The following is a 19,466-nucleotide window of genomic DNA, read 5'->3' as shown; positions in this document are numbered from 1 at the left end:
ATCCCATTCTTTCTAAAGGACCCAGGGGAATTGTTAGGTCACATGGTAACTCTGTGTTTAGCTTTTTAAGGAGCTGCCAAATGGTTTGTCTCAACTTTTTAATAAAAAGAATATATGCATACTATTTTTGTAGTTATGAACCAATTTTTAAATTACTTTTAAAATAGAACAGAAAGTATTACAGAGGATGCAAAGAAGAACGTATATCCAGTTCTGATTGTATTCTCTGGAATTCACCAAGTTGTGTTGCTTCTTAATTTTTGATAAAGTCACAGAATCAGAACAGTAGAAGAGCTACTTCCCTTCTATCAGAGTCTCTAAAAGAAGAGATGGAGAAGAACGTGGCCTCGTTCTTCACGTCAATCTCAAATGTTTTCCCCACAGTAATATGTGATCTTCCCTGTTCATGTCAGAGCATGTTGACTGAAACTCTTTCCTAGCACTTAACACATTGTGCCAAGGAGCAAGTCATGTGTATATATATACACCTCTCTCCTAGATGACGAGGCCCTAGAGAGCAGAGAGAGACCAAGTCTTGGGCTCCTATTTGTACCACCTGTAGAGCATATGCTTGATATATGCCCATTAAATATTGACTTGAATTATATTAACATCCTTAGACTTTTCAACTTGATATTACGAGGAAAATTCTTTTCTGACCAAGATCCCTAGTTCACTTCTCTGTTATGTGGAGTTTCTCATTCTTCTGTTTCTACCCAAAGAAATATGGTTTAAGGCAAGATAAGAGTTAACTTTGTTTTTTAACAAAGCAACAGTAAGCAGGACTAGTTGTGGGAGTAGGATTATTGTGTTACTTATTATGAAGCTATGTTTTCTAAGCATGTCCACAGCTGTGAGGTCAGAAGGTTGGTAGAGAGCATTTGAGTGAAGATGAGAGAAATTATTTTCTAAGAATATATTGTGAGCCATATACACACACATGTATATATACATACACATATATAGGTATATATAGAAAAAATGTACATGGATATTCCTATTCACAAATAGATTTGTCTGTTCATATGTCTATGGGATACTGTTCTGAGCACTTCTTGTATGTTATCTCATTTAATCTTCACAGCAGCCCTAAGAGATAGGCACTTTTATTTTCTCTATTTTTGGGTAAGGAACTGAGGAATAGGGAATTTAGGAAATTTGCTAAGTTTTCTCCATTAGAAAAGAAAGGAAACAGATTTTTGACCCCAAGTAATCTGGCCTCTCTATATAGAATAAGCACATGTTTTTGTGGGACAAATCTGCGTTTGGATCCTGGCTCTACTGTTTAATAAGAATATGACCTTGGATAAGTTATCTAATCTCTCTGAGCCTCCTTTATACAAGGGGTAGTTGGCATATTGGGAGTAAAGTTCTTCATTCCACTTTAATTCCCTCTGCTACTTCCTTGTGGGTATGTCTTTGGTAACATTACACAACGTGACAATGGCAGGATATGAGAGTGATGGCAGATTTCAACTGAAATTTTTTTGAGTTTTGTTTTGTAACAAGTAAGCTATTCAGCATGTCCGTTTCTGGCCATGATGACAACATCGCTTTCTAAACTCACTGAGAGACCACTGTTACTATGGACTTAATTCTGACCCAGTGGGAAATATCTTGGTAATAATGAACTTTGTGAGAGCTTGGGAATGTGATGGTCAATTTAGTTTGCTATCAATGAAGAGAGAATATTGTACCCCAGACTTTAGGAATGCATATTTTAGAAAGTGTGTATCTAAAAATCTTGACCAGTGCTAGTACATCTAGAGAAAATGACCAGGGGATCGTGTGGGATCCATGTCAAAAACAGAGTAGTCGAAGACTCAGGGCCCTTTTGGTGTGAGGAAAAGAAGAGGAAGTAGATTTCTTTTCTTCTAGCTATGAGCTTTCTTGTGCTTCAGTGTTTCAATCAATGATTTCTGTATCTTCTTCCTATTTTCCATGGAAATGATAGAATTCCCTACATGACCTACTGACTTTTCTGGAAGCCTATTTCTAAAGTCCGATCAAAGTTATATTAAGTGTATTTTTTGAAAAACATGAGAGAATCTACGAAGCACAAAACTTTCACTGTAAGTAGAAGAATCATGGCTCATAACCACTGGTTTTGCTCTCATAACCATGGATCCTATTGGAATTCCTTGTTATTAGTAGACACAAAGAAAACAAATGTTTTCTGCTCCCAGCTCTATAGGGACTTTATTAAAATTGGAGGAATAGTATTTTCCAGTGCTTTGAGCTGTTAGGAAAACAGGCTTTATTATGGCTAAGTCTGCAAACTGACTGCAAAAAGGGATGATTGGGTTAATTTCTATGCATGGTGACTTAGCTTTGTGTAGGGAGACTAATAATTGTTGCAATACACAGAGACTAATAATTGTTGTTCTTGGAAGGTCCATTAGGCCTAAAAATATAAGTCTCCCTGTTGTTAATTGTGCTAGGAAAAAAAAAAGCATAACTCGAGTGTTCCCTTTTGTGGATCCAGGAGAGCTTTGTTTTGGAATATGGAGGCCCCAGCAGAAGAGAGCTAAGGCAATGTAGGCTTTTACTGAGCGCCTGCAGGAGGCCTCTCACTGGGGATGTAAATGATATGGTTCTTGGCCTTCAGGAGCCTGGATTAGAAGGAAATTGATCAATCAGTCAATCACTAATTGAGATCCACTGAGAAAAGTGCTGTGAGAGAACAGAGGAGGGTACAATTAATTGAGTGAAAATGATCAGAGAAGGCTTCAGTGAGGTGTTATATGCACTAGGTCTTAAAGGACCTGTGGAAAGTTGGACTGGAACAGGGGGGAAGAAAGGTATTTCAGCCAGAGAGAAGACCGTGTGAAACTGGCCTCCCGACATGCTGGAATGATTGGAATGGAGCTGATAGGAGAGAGGAGTGGTGGGATTTACAAGGTAGATGGGGCCAAGTTACAATGACTCTTGTGTGTTATGTTAGGGAATTAGGGCTTTCATTCTCTGGGGACCCTGGGAACTGTGAAGGTGTGTGCGTAGGTTTTAATAGCCTGACCTCACATGTGTGATACAGCAACCTTTGGTTTTCTGATCAAATAATTTGGGAAACATTCCGTACTATATTTCTCTTTTTTTGGAGACTCTGTGTATGTAACCACATTGAAGGCTCTGAAATGATAAGATAAACCCATTTGACTTGTTTACGCATGGTCCAGTGTGTTCAAACGTGGGACCCTTTTCATTTATTTTACCTTGTATCATGTTTGGGACATACGATATAGGGAAAGGAGGAGGAGGAAGGACAGGTTTCTAGGAAAATAGAAGAACCTTGCTCAGCAATCTCTCAATACTGGGGGTGGGGGGAGGGAAGGGGAGCCATTTCTTAAACCTAAAGAGAGCCCTGCCCTGGGCGTGAGGAAGTCTTGGTTCTTACTCTGGCTTTGCTGTTAAGTATGCTGTGTGCCTTTGACCAATTCACTGTTTTGAAACTCATCCTCCAGACACAGATGGTACTGCCTGACCACAAATAATTGGACACTGTATTAAGCAGTTTACATGCATTAGCTCATGAAATCCTCAAATCAAACCTAAAGTTAGAGTCCCATTTCAAAGATAAGAAAACTGAAGAATTAAGAGATAAAGGAACGATTCAAAGTCACTCTTTAGTAAATGAGCGTTCTTGGATGGGAGGGGGATGAAACATTTTCAGTGGAAGAAACAGTTTAAAGGCACAGAAGCGAAAAGGGGTAGGCAATCTTCAAGGAAGCACATACTGTGTATAATAATCTGCTGTGTAGCCCACTTGGAAGAGTGGTGGGAGACAAGAATAGAAAAGGTAGGTTTAGGTCAGGTGGTAGAGGGCCTTTGAATGCCATGTCTTATTTGCGTTTTATTTGCATTTTATCATCCTGATTTTCAAATGAGGCCTTAGAAATGTTATCATTCAGTGTTCCTTGAGTCTAAGGTGGTATATATTTAAACATACACTATTATTTTATGTATTTTATTTTATGAAAAAAAATGCCTTATTGAAAGAGCACTCTTAGACTTACTTGGACGTGGATTTATAGTGTGTCACTCTCTTGCATACACCAAAAGGAAAATAAAAGTGAAATATATTCGTAAAGGACGCCTAACACTTCCTGATGTTCAGTTCCAGCTTTGAATCACTTTTTGACTCATTATCCGTATTTTGCTACCTGATAATTGTCCTCTATGTTATCAAGGGCACTGACAGTACATTTCTTAAAAACGTTTTAGCATTTGTTCTCCCAAGTCACTGAGACATATTCTGCGATTTTCAGTGCTGACACTTTCTTGATCTTACCAGAAGATCTTAACAAAAAGTCTTCTCACAACTACTGAGGTTCATATTTCTCCCTGAAATGGACCTTGAATTATTTGTTCAGGATTGCACTGGTCCAGTCACACCACCAGAAACGACAACCGAGTACACTCTTGTTGACAGCCATGTCCTGGATGCAGCTTGACTGTAAAAAAAACATTCTGATTTTGATGTCAAAATGTTCCAGGAAAAAAAGAGAAGGATTTTAGAATTAACACAATATGGTAGCTTATTGAAGGTTAAACAGTGGTAGAAGCTGCAGAACCAGTATTCAGAAATAAGAAATATGCATCCTGGAGCCAGACTGCTTAGGTTCCAGGCCCAGAGCCTCCACTTATAAGCTGTGACGTTGGGCACGTTTCTTCACCTCTCTGAATCTGTTTCCTCATCTGTAAAATTGAGATAGTAATACCTGCCTTACAGAGAAGAGTAACTGCAAAGTAAGTGCCTGGTTCTTATTAAGCACTCTCTGTGTACTGTCTTCTATTAGTAACATTTTTGACAGGAGGAATTAACATGTATAGAGCATTTCAGTATGTCTTCAGTGCTTAATCTTTGGCTTATTTGATAGGAGAACGTTGAGACTCGGAGAGATCAACTCCTTCACAGCCTCACTGCTAGTCAGTGGCAGACCTGAAACTTGGGACTTCTGGTTTTGTTCAGTGCTCTTCCCATTGTTCTCGTTGTCTCTCCTCCTACTGGTTATATCCAAAATACGGATACAGGGCTGTGGAGCATGCTTTGTAGTGCTAGCCTGCGGTCAGAGTGAATAGTGGTCTCAGAGAAAATAGCCACTGTTGTCCCCACCCTTGCAGTCTTGGAGGAGTTATCATCTTTGGTTGCCAGATAGGTGTGTTCATAGTTTAGATATGTCCAGACATGGTAGGGCATCAGAATAATTCTGTCCCCAGTTCTAAGATCGGGCCTGCTTTGTGTTCTCGTGGGTCACTAGCTTTCTGAAATGAGGTTAAGGTACAGGTATTATTCACCTGGTGTGAATGTCTACTCATGTTAGAAATATAGTAGGGAAGCTGTATCTGGCATTCCAGACCAAGACTTGGACCCTGTGACCTGAAAGTTGGGACATATCAGGGCCTCTCTCCTCCCTGAAGAGGCCACTGTAGCTTGCTCCTTGTCAAGCATGTCTCAGGGCTCCGATGTCACCTGTCACCAGGCATGCCTAGTTGACTATTTATCAGTGTTTCTGCTGACCTTTGTCTAAGCAGAGAGAAAGGGAAAGAGAGAAGAGTCAAGACAAAAGTCCCTGGAAAAGCAAGATGCATAGAAGAATATCTTCTCCCCTGTTCCTTACCCCCAGGCTTAGCTCTTACAAGAATACCTTTTCCAGAAAAAGCAGATCCCATTGCTCTTTCCTTTCCTCTGCAGCCCTGGGGCACGGGTTATAATTAATTATCTGGGAACCACCTCTTTCTCCATTTGTTGCATTTGGCTCTTTAGTGTCCCTTTTTTTTTTTTTTTTTAAACCAGGACACAAGGTCATTAGACTGCACTTAGTTGCCTGACATAGCGATGGAACATACAGGTTAACACAGATACCAGGGCTCACCTGAGGCCCTGAAAAGAACCTTCCTCAGCAGCAACAGATGAGAGCTAACATATGGACATTTGAGTCTAGAACACATATTTTATTTCAGAAACAAAAAGCTATGCAAAGATAAGAAATAAACAAGAAACCTTGGCTTTGCTGGTCAAAGCCAAGCCCAGAGACAAGGTAGTCCTGATCTGGTCCTACAGCACATAGCCTTTCTCTCTAAGTTGCCTTCCTTAGCGGAGTCTCTCAGAAACCTGCGTGCTTATAGCCAGATGCTTTTCTAGGAAGGTGGAGGCTGTCCTGGACGAATGATTATATTTAGCTCAACTTGATGTCATGTGTGGCCGTGGCTACGAGCCTGCTTTTCGGAGTCAGATCCACCTGCTTTGAATCCTGGTTCTTCTACCCAATAGCTGTGTATCTCAGGCAAATGTGCTTAGTCTGTTAAGCCTCACTTTCCACATCTACAAAATGGGGAGGGAACAATGCCTATCCCAGGACCGTTGTCTTAAGAAATTGTATAATGTAAGGTCAGTATGAGTCATTTAGCTTAGTCTCTGACATGTAGTAAAAGCATTCGAAGAAACTACTTGATAGCGCCTGTACCCCTCCCAAATTCAGTCTCACACCGCACCGCCCCATCGTTCACTACCATTCAGCCACAGCAGCCTCTCTTTTTTCTCTGAAAGAGCCAAGGCCTCCCCCACTTCAGAGCCTTTGCACTTGCTTTTCCCTCTGCCTGGACTATCTCACCCTCCCTCACCCTCTCCCACACCTCTGGCTCCTTCCCATCATCCTGGTGTGAGCTAGTATCTTAAAGGAGCACAGCCAGCTGGTGAAGAGCGCAGACTCTGAATTCACATCCTGGCTCTGCCACCGAGTGACTCCATGACCTTGGGCAAGTTACTTCTCTGTATCCCAATATCTTCAACTGTAGCATGGAGTAATAATACCTGTTTCATGAGGTTGTTGTGAGGATGAAGTGAAGTACTGTACTATATGTAAAGCACTTAGAATAATGCTTGGCACGTAGATAAGCTATGTAGAAGTGATGGCTGTTATTATAAAATGTCATTTCCTCAGAGAAACCTTCCTTGACCAGTTTATCTAGAGTTTCCTCCAGACCACTGTAATGATTTATTTGGGTGCATTTTTGCCATCTTATTTTATTCTGCTTTCTCTCCCCCTCCCTTCCATTGGATTCATCTGGTTTCCTTCATTTCTCTTTCTCTTCCTCCCATGGTTTGGAATACACACATCCTATTTCTTTTATTTTAATGATTTTCCTTGCATTTTTTTATACAAGTTCCTTACTTAATGTCTAAAGTAAAACATCTCCCTCCTCCTTAGAATTCAAGATCCTTAGAAAGTTCTCTAATTCTGCTTACTCCCTTCATTTTCATGTTTAGTGTTGTCTGTTTTTTTTTAACATCGTTATTGGAGTATAATTGCTTTACAATGGTGTGTTAGTTTCTGCTGTATAACAAAGTAAATCAGTTATACATATACATATGTCCCCATATCTCTTCCCTCTTGCATCTCCCTCCCTCCCACCCTCCCTATCCCACCCCTCTAGGTGGTTACAAAGCACCGAGCTGATCTCCCTGTGCTATGCGGCTGCTTCCCACTAGATATCTACCTTACGTTTGGTAGTGTATATATTGTCCATGCCTCTCTCTCGCTTCGTCACAGCTTACCCTTCCCCCTCCCCATATCCTCAAGTCCATTCTCTAGTAGGTCTGTGTCTTTATTCCCGTCTTACCCCTAGGTTCTTCATGACATTTTTTTTTTCTTAGATTCCATATATATGTGTTAGCATACGGTATTTGTCTTTCTCTTTCTGACTTACTTCACTCTGTATGACAGACTCTAGGTCCATCCACCTCACTGCAAATAACTCAGTTTCGTTTCTTTTTATGGCTGAGTAATATTCCATTGTATATATGTGCCACATCTTTTTTATTTTTAAGTTTAGAATTTTATTTCCTTTGTGTTTTGGGCTTAGGGCTTTTTTTTGCATTTTTTAAAATTTAATTTTTATTTTATATTGGGGTATAGTTGATTTACAATGTTGTGTTAATTTCAGGTGTACAGCAAAGTGATTCAGTTATACATACACATTTATCCATTCTTTTTCAGATTCTTTTCTCGTATAGGTTATTACAGAATATTGAGTAGAGTTCCCTGTGCTATACAGTAGATCCTTGTTGGCTATCTCTTTTTTTTTTTTGCAGTACGCGGGCCTCTCACTGTTGTGGCCTCTCCCGTTGCGGAGCACAGGCTCCGGACGTGCAGGCTCAGCGGCCATGGCTCACGGGCCCAGCCGCTCCGCGGCATGTGGGATCTTCCCGGACCGGGGCACGAACCCGTGTCCCCTGCATCGGCAGGCGGACTCTCAACCACTGCGCCACCAGGGAAGCCCGGCTATCTATTTTATATATAGTAGTGTGTAAATGTTAATCCCAAACTTCTAATTTATCCCTCCCCCACACACCTTTCCCCTTTGGCAACCATAAGTTTGTTTCGAAGTCTGTGAGTCTGCTACTGGTTTGTAAATAAGTTCATTTATATCATCTTTTTAGATTCCACGTATAAATGATATCATATCATATGATATTTCTCTTTCTGTGTCTGACTTATTTCACTTAATATGATAATCTCTAGGTCCGTCCATGTTGCTCTTTCATAGCTCTAGGATCATCATCCTCTCCCTTAAATGAGCAGAATATCAGTTTCCTTTTAGTTTAACCCTCTGCGTACATTTTCCTTTCTTTTTTTTTTTAACATCTTTATTGGAGTATAATTGCTTTACAATGGCGTGTTAGTTTCTGCTTTATAACAAAGTGAAGCAGTTATACATATACATATGTTCCCATATCTCTTCCCTCTTGCGTCTCCCTCCCTCCCACCCTCCCTATCCCACCCCTCTAGGTGGTTACAAAGCACCAAGCTGATCTCCCTGTGCTATGCGGCTGCTTCCCACTAGCTATCTATTTTACGTTTGGTAGTGTATATATGTCCATGCCACCCTCTCACTTTGTCACAGCTTACCCTTCCCCCTCCCCACATCCTCAAGTCCATTCCCCAGTAGGTCTGTGTCTTTATTCCTGTCTTACCCCTAAGTTCTTCATGACATTTTTTTTTCTTAGATTCCATATATATGTGTTAGCATACGGTATTTGTCTTTCTCTTTCTGACTTACTTCACTCTGTATGACAGACTCTAGGTCCATCCACCTCACTACAAATAACTCAATTTCGTTTATTTTTATGGCTGAGTAATATTCCATTGTATATATGTGCCACATCTTCTTTATCCATTCATCTGTCGGTGGACACTTAGGTTGCTTCCATCTTCTGGCTATTGTAAATAGAGCTGCAATGAACATTTTGGTACATGACTCTTTTTGAATTATGGTTTTCTCAGGGTATATGCCCAGTAGTGGGATTGCTGGGTCATATGGTAGTTCTATTTGTAGTTTTTTAATGAACTTCCATACTGTTCTCCAGTGGCTATACTAATTCACATTCCCACCAGCAGTGCAAGAGTGTTCCCTTTTCTCCACACCCTCTCCAGCATTTATTGTTTGTAGATTTTTTGATGATGGCCATTCTGACCGGTGTGATATGATATCTCATTGTAGTTTTGATTTGCATTTCTCTAATGATTAATGATGTTGAGCATTCTTTCGTGTGTTTGTTGGCAATCTGTATATCTTCTTTGGAGAAATGGAATTAAGTGGTTAGGTGACTGAACAATGTATTGTTTTACAGCCTCAAACACTTTTTCTCCATACCATTTTTATGTATGTCTGGATTGAAGATGATTTCTCTTATATGAGTTTGGAACTTTTCATCCTTAAATTTTGAGGTGGGAGAAGTTCCATTCCCGGTAATGGAGAAGTACCTTGTATCAGACTAAGTCTTCTTCAGAAAAAGTAATTATAAACTCTAAACAAAATATGTGAAAACAGTTGTTTGAAGTCACTGAAGAGCTACCAGAATAGATGGAAATGAGAGAGGATTTGACTCTAAAAAATAAGGAAAAGATATAAAATGTGGGTGAGAGCCACAGTTATGTGGCTTTTCTTCTGAGGGTATTATTATCCCCCAGTATGCACAAGGCAAAGTGACTGAAACTCAAATAGAAAGCTGTACTCATTGCCTGAAGAGTTTGGGCTTGACAAAACAACTGGAAATTGAAAGGGAAAATCCTGGAAGAGGGGAACAACAGAGCCTGTGCATAAACACCCCTCACATACTTGGTTGCCTCTGAATTGTACTTGGATGAGTGAGACTTTCAGGACCCAAGGAGGAAATAACCGCTGGAAGGCTGACATTGCTGATCCGAGATTTCAGCTGCTGCTCAACACAGGGGAGACAGATTTCATACCTAGTTAGAGACCTGCCAGCTTGGAGGGTATGATAAAGACCAAAAGCTTTTCATTGAAACCCTAGAAGGACTGCAGTTTAGAATTAAAGGTTATATCCCCAAAGGGCATTACCCTAGGACTAAGGGCAGTACCAAAATAGACCTGTCCCAGCAAAGCATAAAATAAAGCCTTCAAGGTTATCCTTCAGTAACTTAACTGCCTGGTGGAACAAAAGCCACTCTTCAGAGAAAGCTAATGGAAGTACAGAAAAGAAGATTGAAAAGAAAGTAAATAGAAGTTCAGTGACTTGTGAGGTAATATCAAGAAATCTAACATATGTATAATTGGAGTTCCAGAAGAAGAAGGGAGAGGGGGAGGAGGAGGAAAGGGGAGAGTAGGGCAGAAAAAATATTTGAAGGAATATTAGCTGAAATTTTGCCAAAGTTGATGACAAACAGCAACCCACCAGATCTTGGAAACTCCATGAATTCCAAGCAGTATAAACACAAGGAAGAACACACCTAGGCACATCATGGTCAAACTGCTAAAAAAAACAAGACAAAGAGAAAATCCTTAGAGCAGTCAGAGGGGGAAACACATATACACACATTATCAGAATGACAGCCAACTTTTATCAGAAACAGTGGAGGCCAGGAGTTAATGTAATGACATCTCTGCAGTCCTGAACAAAGAAAACTACATCCTAGACTCTATATCCAGTTTATATAAATATATATATATGTAAAATAAAGGCATTGTCAGATTAAAAAAAACAAAAACAGAAATTTTGTTACTAGATGACTCACAATAAAAGAAATACTAAAAGAAGTAATTCAGGCCAAAGGAAATTGATACCAGATGCAAATTTAATTCTATAGGAAGGGAGGAAGGGTGGGCATAGGAAATGATAAATATGTCACTAAATCTAAAAAATTATCTTTCTGTGTCAGTTTTTTAAAGTAAATTGATACTTGAAACCAAAAATAATAACAGTGTATTGTTTGTAGCATATACAGAAGTGAAATATATGGCAGCAAATATGCCATATTTGAATGTTTGAAATTTGAAATTGAAAGTTTCAATTTGAAACTTTGAAAGTTGAAACTTTCAAATTGAAAGTTGAATTTGAAAGTTTCTTGCATTATAATTTAAAGTGATATAATATTAATGCCAGATACACTGTAATAAATTCAGGGTGTATATTATAATCTCTAAAACAAGCACTAAAGAAAGGGAGGGAAGGATGGAGGAAGAAGAAGGGGATAAAAGCTAAAAAAAAAGAAAAAAGAAAACGATTAAAAGAAGACAGAAAGGAGAAACAAACAGAAATAAAGTCTACTTAAACCCAGTTATATCAATAAATATATTGAATATAAATGAACTAAACACTAATGACAGAGATTGTCACATTGGATAAAAATGCAAGACTCAACTATAGTTGTAGCCCTCCAAAAAAAAAAAAAAGTCTTGTGTAAGAATGCTTATAGCAGCTTTATTCATAATTGCCAAAACTGAAAACACCTAAATGGGACTAGTTGTGTTCCACGACTGCAGAATTCATATTCTTTTCAAATGTTCAAGTAATACACGTGAATCACAGCTAAACTTTATTTCATCATTCAGACTAATGAGGTGGATTGGGGCACCCTCATTTTTATAAGTCTGGAAATGAGGCTCAGAGGAAGACGGGTCTTGTTCAAGATGGCAGTCATGATGAAAGATGGGATATCTCTCACCATGGAGGTAAACAGTGAACATCTGTTCAACTTTAAAATCCAGGTACTTTCTACTCAAGAGCTCAAAGTGAGTTAGCTTGGGTCTTAGATCTAGAAGCCACATCTCCTGAGTCCCAGTCAAGAGCTAGAAATCTATATCATCTTCTCATTACATTCTAATAGAAATTTCTGTAAAAATCCCGTTTGCTCACTGTTGTCAGTCCAACCAGTGGAAGATCTGTTTTGTTGGTTAAGTGGGTAATAAAACCCTTTCCTAAAGGAAAGCCTCACCTTTCTTATTTTCCCATAATTTTAGGTTTATGCTTACTAAGGAGGAAGCCAGGGCAAGGAGACAGCCAAGGACATTTTAATTGAGTCAAGTGGGACATGCTTTTAATCAGGTCTTAGTGTCTAGCTTCTGGAAAGTGCATTGAGATCTCTTAATTATCTAACCAAATCTGCATTTCAATTTGGTACTCTTGAGTGTTTAGAGAGTCACTGATAAACTAACCAGCTTCCCTGCGGAGAATAACTGAAGCCTCTGGAGGAAAACAGTCCTAAATTAGACAGAAGAAGTATGAGATCACAATAATGTGAGCAAAAGGAGTTATTGATCAGATGGTTCAGAAATCTAGATCATCTTAAAAACTTGTTTGTTCTATTATTCCTTTTGAGTATGTAGTGAACACTTGCTGATTGCTTCTCCTGAAGCCACTTCCCCCTTTCTCCATCCTAGCAGTGCCTTAATTTCTTTAAGACATCTGTGTGGTTCTGGGGATGCTGGCTTCATCCACCCTTAAGGTTTGGCCAGTCAGCAATTTCCGTCCCCCTGGCCACCATGATTATTTTGGATTGGGCATGCAACCTAAGAGGTGCAGTCTAAGTAAACTCTAGTTGCTGTGGTGTGTGGGTGTGATCTGATTACAGAAAGTGACTACCAGTCCTGTACTCTGACCCTAGACTTATACAGGGGTTCGCACTGTTGTAGATATGCACTTGGAGTGAAAAGGGAGAAAGAACCAGTGCCTCCCTGTCAGGGCTGCTGTGAAGATTGCATGGGAGCTCATAAAGCACCTTGCAGAAAGTCTGGCATAAAATATAAATTCATGCTTTAAGGACTTTTTGAATTACCAATGACAGAAACTACCTGAGACAAACAAGCAAAAAGCTAGGAATGTATTGGAAATGTACTAAGGAAGCTCAGAAAGTTGAAGGAAATGTTCTAGATACCTGGGTAACTCTGAGGGCTTTATACACCAGAATCAGATTTCAGTGCCCCCAGGGCTCTCCTTGGGTCTCATCACTGCTTGTCTGTGGTTGAATTTCTTTTCTCTTGGTGATAGGAAAGAAGGTCACCTGCAGCCTCCAGTCCTCCTGTCTCTATGACCCAAAAGGCAAGGTTCCTACTCCTGAAACTCCAAATTAAAAAATCTTGGGGAAGGATACTAACGGCTTGGGTCATAGTTCCACCTCTGGCTCAAGGGCTGCGGCCAGGGATTGGAGAACTTGGTTGGTCAGATCCGGGCCACACATGCTCCACCTGAGACTTGCCTGGTAGACGGGGAGGGGTATGAGTGGCAGTGCCACCCAGGATCATGTCTGCATGACATGAATAACAATTTTCCCCAAATGGTGCCGAATAGTAAAACAAGTGTCCGTAGTTATTTGGTATTGCTTTTCTTCCTAAGCAGATTTATTCTCCTTCTCTTTCTAATCAGGGTGGGGAGCAGGAAATAGGAATGTAGGGGGGAAGGTTAAGTGTGAATCGTATCGTTCACTTACTATGTAGTAAGTAACTTTTGCGTGTATTAGCCTATTACCTCTCATTTCATCTTTACTATAATACTGTGAGGTAGATAATATTGCCATTTCAGCCAGAAACAAGCTCAGGCTAAGAAACTAACCCAGGACCACCAGATAGCCAAGTGATGGAGCCAGGAGCCAAAGCAGGGTCCACTTGTCTCCAAAGTGTCTCCAAAGTGTACCACTTGTCTCCAAAGTGTACCATGAAGTAAGCTACACTTTCCTGGTTGGCATGCCATTCCTCCTTCCTCCCCTGGTCACTCCCACCATCTGTCCCCTATCAGAAGCCTGGATTAGAACTTGAAACCTAGGGGGAAGTCCCTGGTGGTCCAGTAGCTAAGACTCCACACTCCCAATGCAGGGGGCCTGTGTTCAATCCCTGGTCGGGGAACTAAAATCCCACAAGCCACATGGCGTGGCCAAAAAATATGTTTAGAACTTGAAACCTAGGTTCTTCCAGACCTATAAGGACATTCTTGTCTCATCCCATAGTAGACAAAGGATGTATTCTCTCTAAAATAAACAAAAATGTTTGTGTGTTGACCTAAAACTGGAGAACACATTTCTGAACACAGTGTCTTACTGAAGTAGCAAAAAAGTTGTAGCAAGAACTGGGTGGCCTGTATTTGAATCCCACTAACTACCAACTAGGCAACATATTCTGTGCTTCAGTTTATTCATCCATGAACTGAGGGTAGTGATAGAACCTAGCTCATAGGGTTTATTGTGAGGATTAAATGAGCTAATATATAAAGCACTTAGAGTACCTGCAAGGACTATATCAGTGTTAGCTCTCTTTATTAAAATGGGTTATTCATTATTAGTGGACTCTTTTGGTTTAGGGCCAAAACAGGCAGACTTTTCGCTTCAGGAATCTTCATTCTTGGGTTCACATCTGGGTTGTACGCATTTAGCTCTCAAAGAAACAAACCCATCTTAGTATAATCTGAGGCAGAAATAACCTACTTACGATCCAGGGAGCACAGTTCTAAGGGGGAAATAGTCTCCCTGCCTGTCTGGTCCTGTTCACATACCTACTATTAACATTTTCCCCATATGTCACTTTGTCATACCTACATACTGAACTTTTAAACACTTGAGTTTAAATAAATGAGACTGTCAGATCTGTCAGATGTGAGTCTGGAGTGCACAAAAGTGACTTCCTCCAAGATACTGAAGGTGATTTGGCAGAAGGGTGGGAGAGTCTCAAGTTTAGGTGGTAGGAGAGTCTGTGTACGTGGGTTCTGAATGGAATACACTTTCCTGAGTGAAGAGCTAGGACAACCTGACAGGATTTCAGGGTTGTAAGGCTCCCAGAGAGAAACAAGAGCACTGTGTGTGATACATCAAAGAGGGAGACGGAAGGACACATCGCTCACTGGCTCTTGTAAGCTTCACAGGTTTGGCGGGGGGCAGTTCTGGGGCCCTTTCTCTGCCTCTCTCTCTAGCTCAGATTAGTACCCGATTCTAGGATTGGATCTGAAACTCATTTGTAATACATAAATCTGAAGATTTCGCCTCTACATCAGCGGCCACATTGGGAACCATACCTCCATATGTCGTTAACCTATTTAGTGATTGCTGGTCTGCTGATGCATCTGTCTTTGTAATTTTACCATATATTTGGTGTACAGTTAAATGCTTTTCTCCATATGAAGCATTTTACAACAAAAACATCCCCCATGTCTGTGAAACTGAAAAGACATACAGAAGCAGAGCCTTAGATTCTTCAAACTATATCTGGATGAAAAGACAAAAGTCAGACTACTTCAGAATCAAAGTGAATACTTGTAGCCTTTGATTTCGAAAGGTTAATATGATGGATGAGAATATTTCACAATAGTAGCTTAATTCAAATGCATGAATATTGGAAAGTGTGTGGTTTGCGGTCTTCCCTTTGTTACACACGTCCCTACGTGTGAAATAGAATTTTCGTTAAACACTGCAATTAAAACAATATCTGAATGGATTCGATCTGTTCTTGATTTGAGATCCAGCTTAGCAACTGCATTCTGGCATTTGTTTCCCTCCCCACTCCTCTGCCTGTTGTATGCACAGAATTAATAAAGCCCTAGTGTGTTTTTTCTTAGTTCTTAGTTCCCTGATGTGTCTACCCACCCACTCAGCCAGAATAATGGGTCTCACCTTTGTGCTTCTGTAGCACAGCATATCCTCGAATTATGGTACTTACCACACTGATTGTTGCATACAGTCCCTCTCCAACTCCAATAGAATATCAAAACCTGGAAGATAGGGATATTCTTTTTCATCTTTGTATTTTTAGCATTCAGCATAATGCCTAGCAGATAATAGGCATTCAGCAAATATTTGAATGAATCATCATTTTATACATTAAGAAATGGATGATTCATGAGGTATAATGACTTGACTAACATATCTGGTCAGTGGCAGACCTGGGACTAGAACCCAGGGCTTCACATCTACCCCCACCCCCACCCCCCCCAGGTCTTTCATTATCATAGGTGTTTGTTGACAGGGACAGTAAGGTCCTACACAGACATCATTTTATAATGAGTCCAGAAATGGCACAAAAGCCAAACCTGTGACAAATATAAGCTTGTTTAAAGACCCTGGTCTTTAAAATTTTGTTTTTTTTTGAGAGCTGGTGAGGAGGTCATGAGATCAGAGAGACATGTATGGGAGTCAACTGTATGGAAAATCTTTATTGAGGAAGTTGGTGTTTTGGGATTATGAGACCAAATTGTGGATCAGCTTTTTAAGTCACTTGCTGGAATGTGTGACTAAGGTTGGTCTGTTTATTGTGTGCTATAATACAGTATTACTTCAGTCAAACCTTCTGGTGTATCAGATCTTTGCCAAGAGGTCTCACGGAAGGTAAACTGGGACTGGAATGTTTCACTTAACAAAAGCAAGTCTTTCAACAAGGAGGTGTTGATACCAGCTGTGTCAGGCACTGTGCCGGGCTAGAGCAACAAAGACGCATAAAAAGAGCCTGGCCTCAGGGGAGCTGTCGATTCTGCTACACTCCTTAGATTGAACAGTAGTCACCCCTCATTATCTGCAGATGAAAAAGACCCACGGTTACAGAAGACCAACTGTATTCATTGTGATTCACTGTTTAATATTGAATATAAGGAACTTGAGTATCCTTGGATTTTGTTATCCGCCAGGGCTCCTGGAACCAATCTCCAATGGATACAGAGGGACGACTGTATTACGCAACGTAGTAAATCTGTTATGGAAATATGTGTGGATAATCTAACAAAGGACCTGGGGATAGAGAGGGTCTATAATAACAATAATAATAGCTGCATTAATTGAGTACCATGCCAGGCATAGTGTTCTAAGCAATTTACATGTATTACTTCAGTATTTGTTTATGTTTTTGCAAGTTTTTCTTGTCTTGACCCCTTCAGTATATATTAAAGGATTTTTATCTCTACGTTTAGAACCTTTGACCTTTTTTTGTTTCATGACTGGGGCTCCCTAATTTGATTAGAGGGAATCATTACAACCACCTGGCAGCTTTAGATCTGGCTGTGTGTAGATAGTACGGATATCAGAGAGAAGTTATTCACATCAGTATTGACTGTTTCCCACACACACACTTTCTCCCTGGTTCCTAACGTGGACAGATTCTTGCTTTCTGGGTCTTCTCCCAGGATTCTACTTTGTTCTAATAGGCCGAATGGAGTACAAATGTAAAAATCAGGAAGACACACTGAATCTCCACAGAAAAGAATTGAAAGATAAAGAAGAAAGAGGAGAGTGCAAATCTAAAACTGGGTTTTGAGGGTTGGGTAGGTAGGTTGCTGAGTGAGACGCCCTGAACAATTGCAGTAATTGGTGAGTAGAAGATAAAAGTATGGGTTATACCCATTGAGAAACACAAGTAAAGACTGGAATTATTCTTTTTTTTTTTCCTTCTTTAACCTTTGATTACTGGAATGTCTTTAAATTCCATTCTGCCCAGACCTAAGGCACTTAGATTTGTTAGGATTTATTCAGGTTACACATATCACTCTCCATTTTAGCTGTTTTTTTCTCCCTTTCCTTGCTTAATACTTTTTCTCTTTAGGCATATAGCTGAAAAATGAGGAATTCTTACATTCTTTTTAAGAGTTTTTCATTTAGAGGGGTAGAGTGGGCCTTGGGAATAACACAAGTTAAGTACCCAGTGTTGAACCTTAAGGGACTGGTCAAATTTATTTGCAACACATTACCATATTGTCAACTAAGACTTCAATGTCTTTCTTATTTACTGGCTTTGTGGTCGCAGCTACAATCCACGTCAGGCGTCACGGAAGCTCTTGCTCTCTCGGCACCTCCGGTGAGTGTTCCTGGCAGGTCTAAAGCAAAGGCAGGAGGGTAGGAGCTGAAACAGTGGCTACTGTGAAAGCACCTGGTCAACCTACAAAGGATGGTGTTTTGTACAAAGCCTGGCACAGAGCTGACATTTAGTAAAAGTGTGTTGAATGAAAAGAAGAGGAAAAAAAGCAGATACCTGCTACTCATACCGAAATCTCTTCTTTTCCACCCCATCACCACCACCACCAAAACAAAGCCATTCTGTTACATCTTGGGACATTTGCCAAAGAGTTGCCCAAATACCTGTACCTGGTGATTTTCCTACCTGTATCTATGTGTATGTTACCCACATTGTGGACCACCATTCAGTAAGTTAGAATTGTTTGGTTGCTAGTGAGAGAAACCTGGCTATAGCAGCTTAAACATACCAGGGTTATTCTCTCACATAAAAGAAGTTCAGAGATTAGTATCCGGGGTTAGCATAATGGATCCATTGAGTCTTCAGGGACCTATGCTCCTTCTGTCTTTGCTGCTGGTGAATTTCCTCCTTAACCAGCTGGGAAAGCTCTTCCCTTTCCGCTGCTACCTGGAATGTAGAAATAACAGTGGTGCTCCGAAAGTCAGCGTGTACCAAAAGGTTCAAAGCACAGAGTGACCTGCTGCTGAATCTGCTCTATTGCTGCTGTCTATATAATCTTCAGCAGCAACACTAACAATGAAGGTAATCAGTATCCTGGAAGATCCGCGAAGTGTTTCAAAGTAGTTTCTTTTTCCTAGAAAGGAAAACAGGTCATTTAGTCTCTCTGTTGTCAGAGGGTTATCAGAAAAGAAGGAAATGAGTGTAAGGATGCTGTTTGCAGGGCTCAAGTGTCCTCCCCTTGGAGCCTCCCAGGGGGTGTGGGTCCATTAGACGAGTGGGAGAATCTTCTAGGCTAGTGGAAAGAAACTGTGTCATCAACATAGCTGCATAAACCACTCCCTCACCTGGGTTCACAGGGCCTCTCCTGCAGAAAAGTATCCTTGGAGATTAGGAAAAGATTGAGACCTTTTAGGAGCTGTGGGGCTATGCAGCCTTGGTCAGGAGGAGTGTGTAGGGGGATAAGAGTGCCCTGAGGCATAGTTTGTATTATGTAATTTCAGTTCTTACAATAACCCTATTAAACGAAGTAGGATCCTCATTTTATATTTCAGGGAACTAAAGTTTTAGAGGATTTGTGTCACTTACTGAAATATCACCCCTGTAGATGGTACTGGGATTTGAATGCAAATCTGCCTAACTTCAAAGCCTTTGATTTTTTTTTCTACCTTTCTAACCAGAACAGATGTTAGACTATGTTTAAGAAGTCTCATGGGTCCTTTAAGTGACTTTACTAATAGTCACATGAAAAGTTATCTCCCTTAAGAATTGATGTTTGGAGTTCTGCTTCA

General features: G+C 40.3%; 2 protein-coding genes and 1 long non-coding RNA gene across 3 annotated transcripts in view; 2 read left to right on the top strand and 1 right to left on the bottom strand.

The window, feature by feature from the left end:
• Window positions 1–19,466, bottom strand: part of USP35 (ubiquitin specific peptidase 35) — an 873,752-nt gene that overhangs the window by 635,839 nt on the left and 218,447 nt on the right. The gene's annotated exons all lie outside the window — the stretch shown is intronic.
• The window catches only part of GAB2 (GRB2 associated binding protein 2), a 177,065-nt gene that overhangs the window by 16,948 nt on the left and 140,651 nt on the right, over window positions 1–19,466 (top strand). The window lies entirely within an intron of this gene.
• Window positions 7,479–14,777, top strand: LOC125965204 (uncharacterized). The gene is made up of 2 exons (XR_007478841.1): window positions 7,479–8,064; window positions 8,278–14,777. It is a non-coding gene; the product is annotated as an uncharacterized LOC125965204 (long non-coding RNA).

The sequence above is a fragment of the Orcinus orca genome, chromosome 8 (assembly GCF_937001465.1).
Source record: "Orcinus orca chromosome 8, mOrcOrc1.1, whole genome shotgun sequence".
Classification (NCBI taxonomy): Eukaryota; Metazoa; Chordata; class Mammalia; order Artiodactyla; family Delphinidae; genus Orcinus; species Orcinus orca.
The sequence above is the reverse complement of the archived record's forward strand: the minus strand, read 5'-3'. Positions and strand labels throughout refer to the sequence as shown.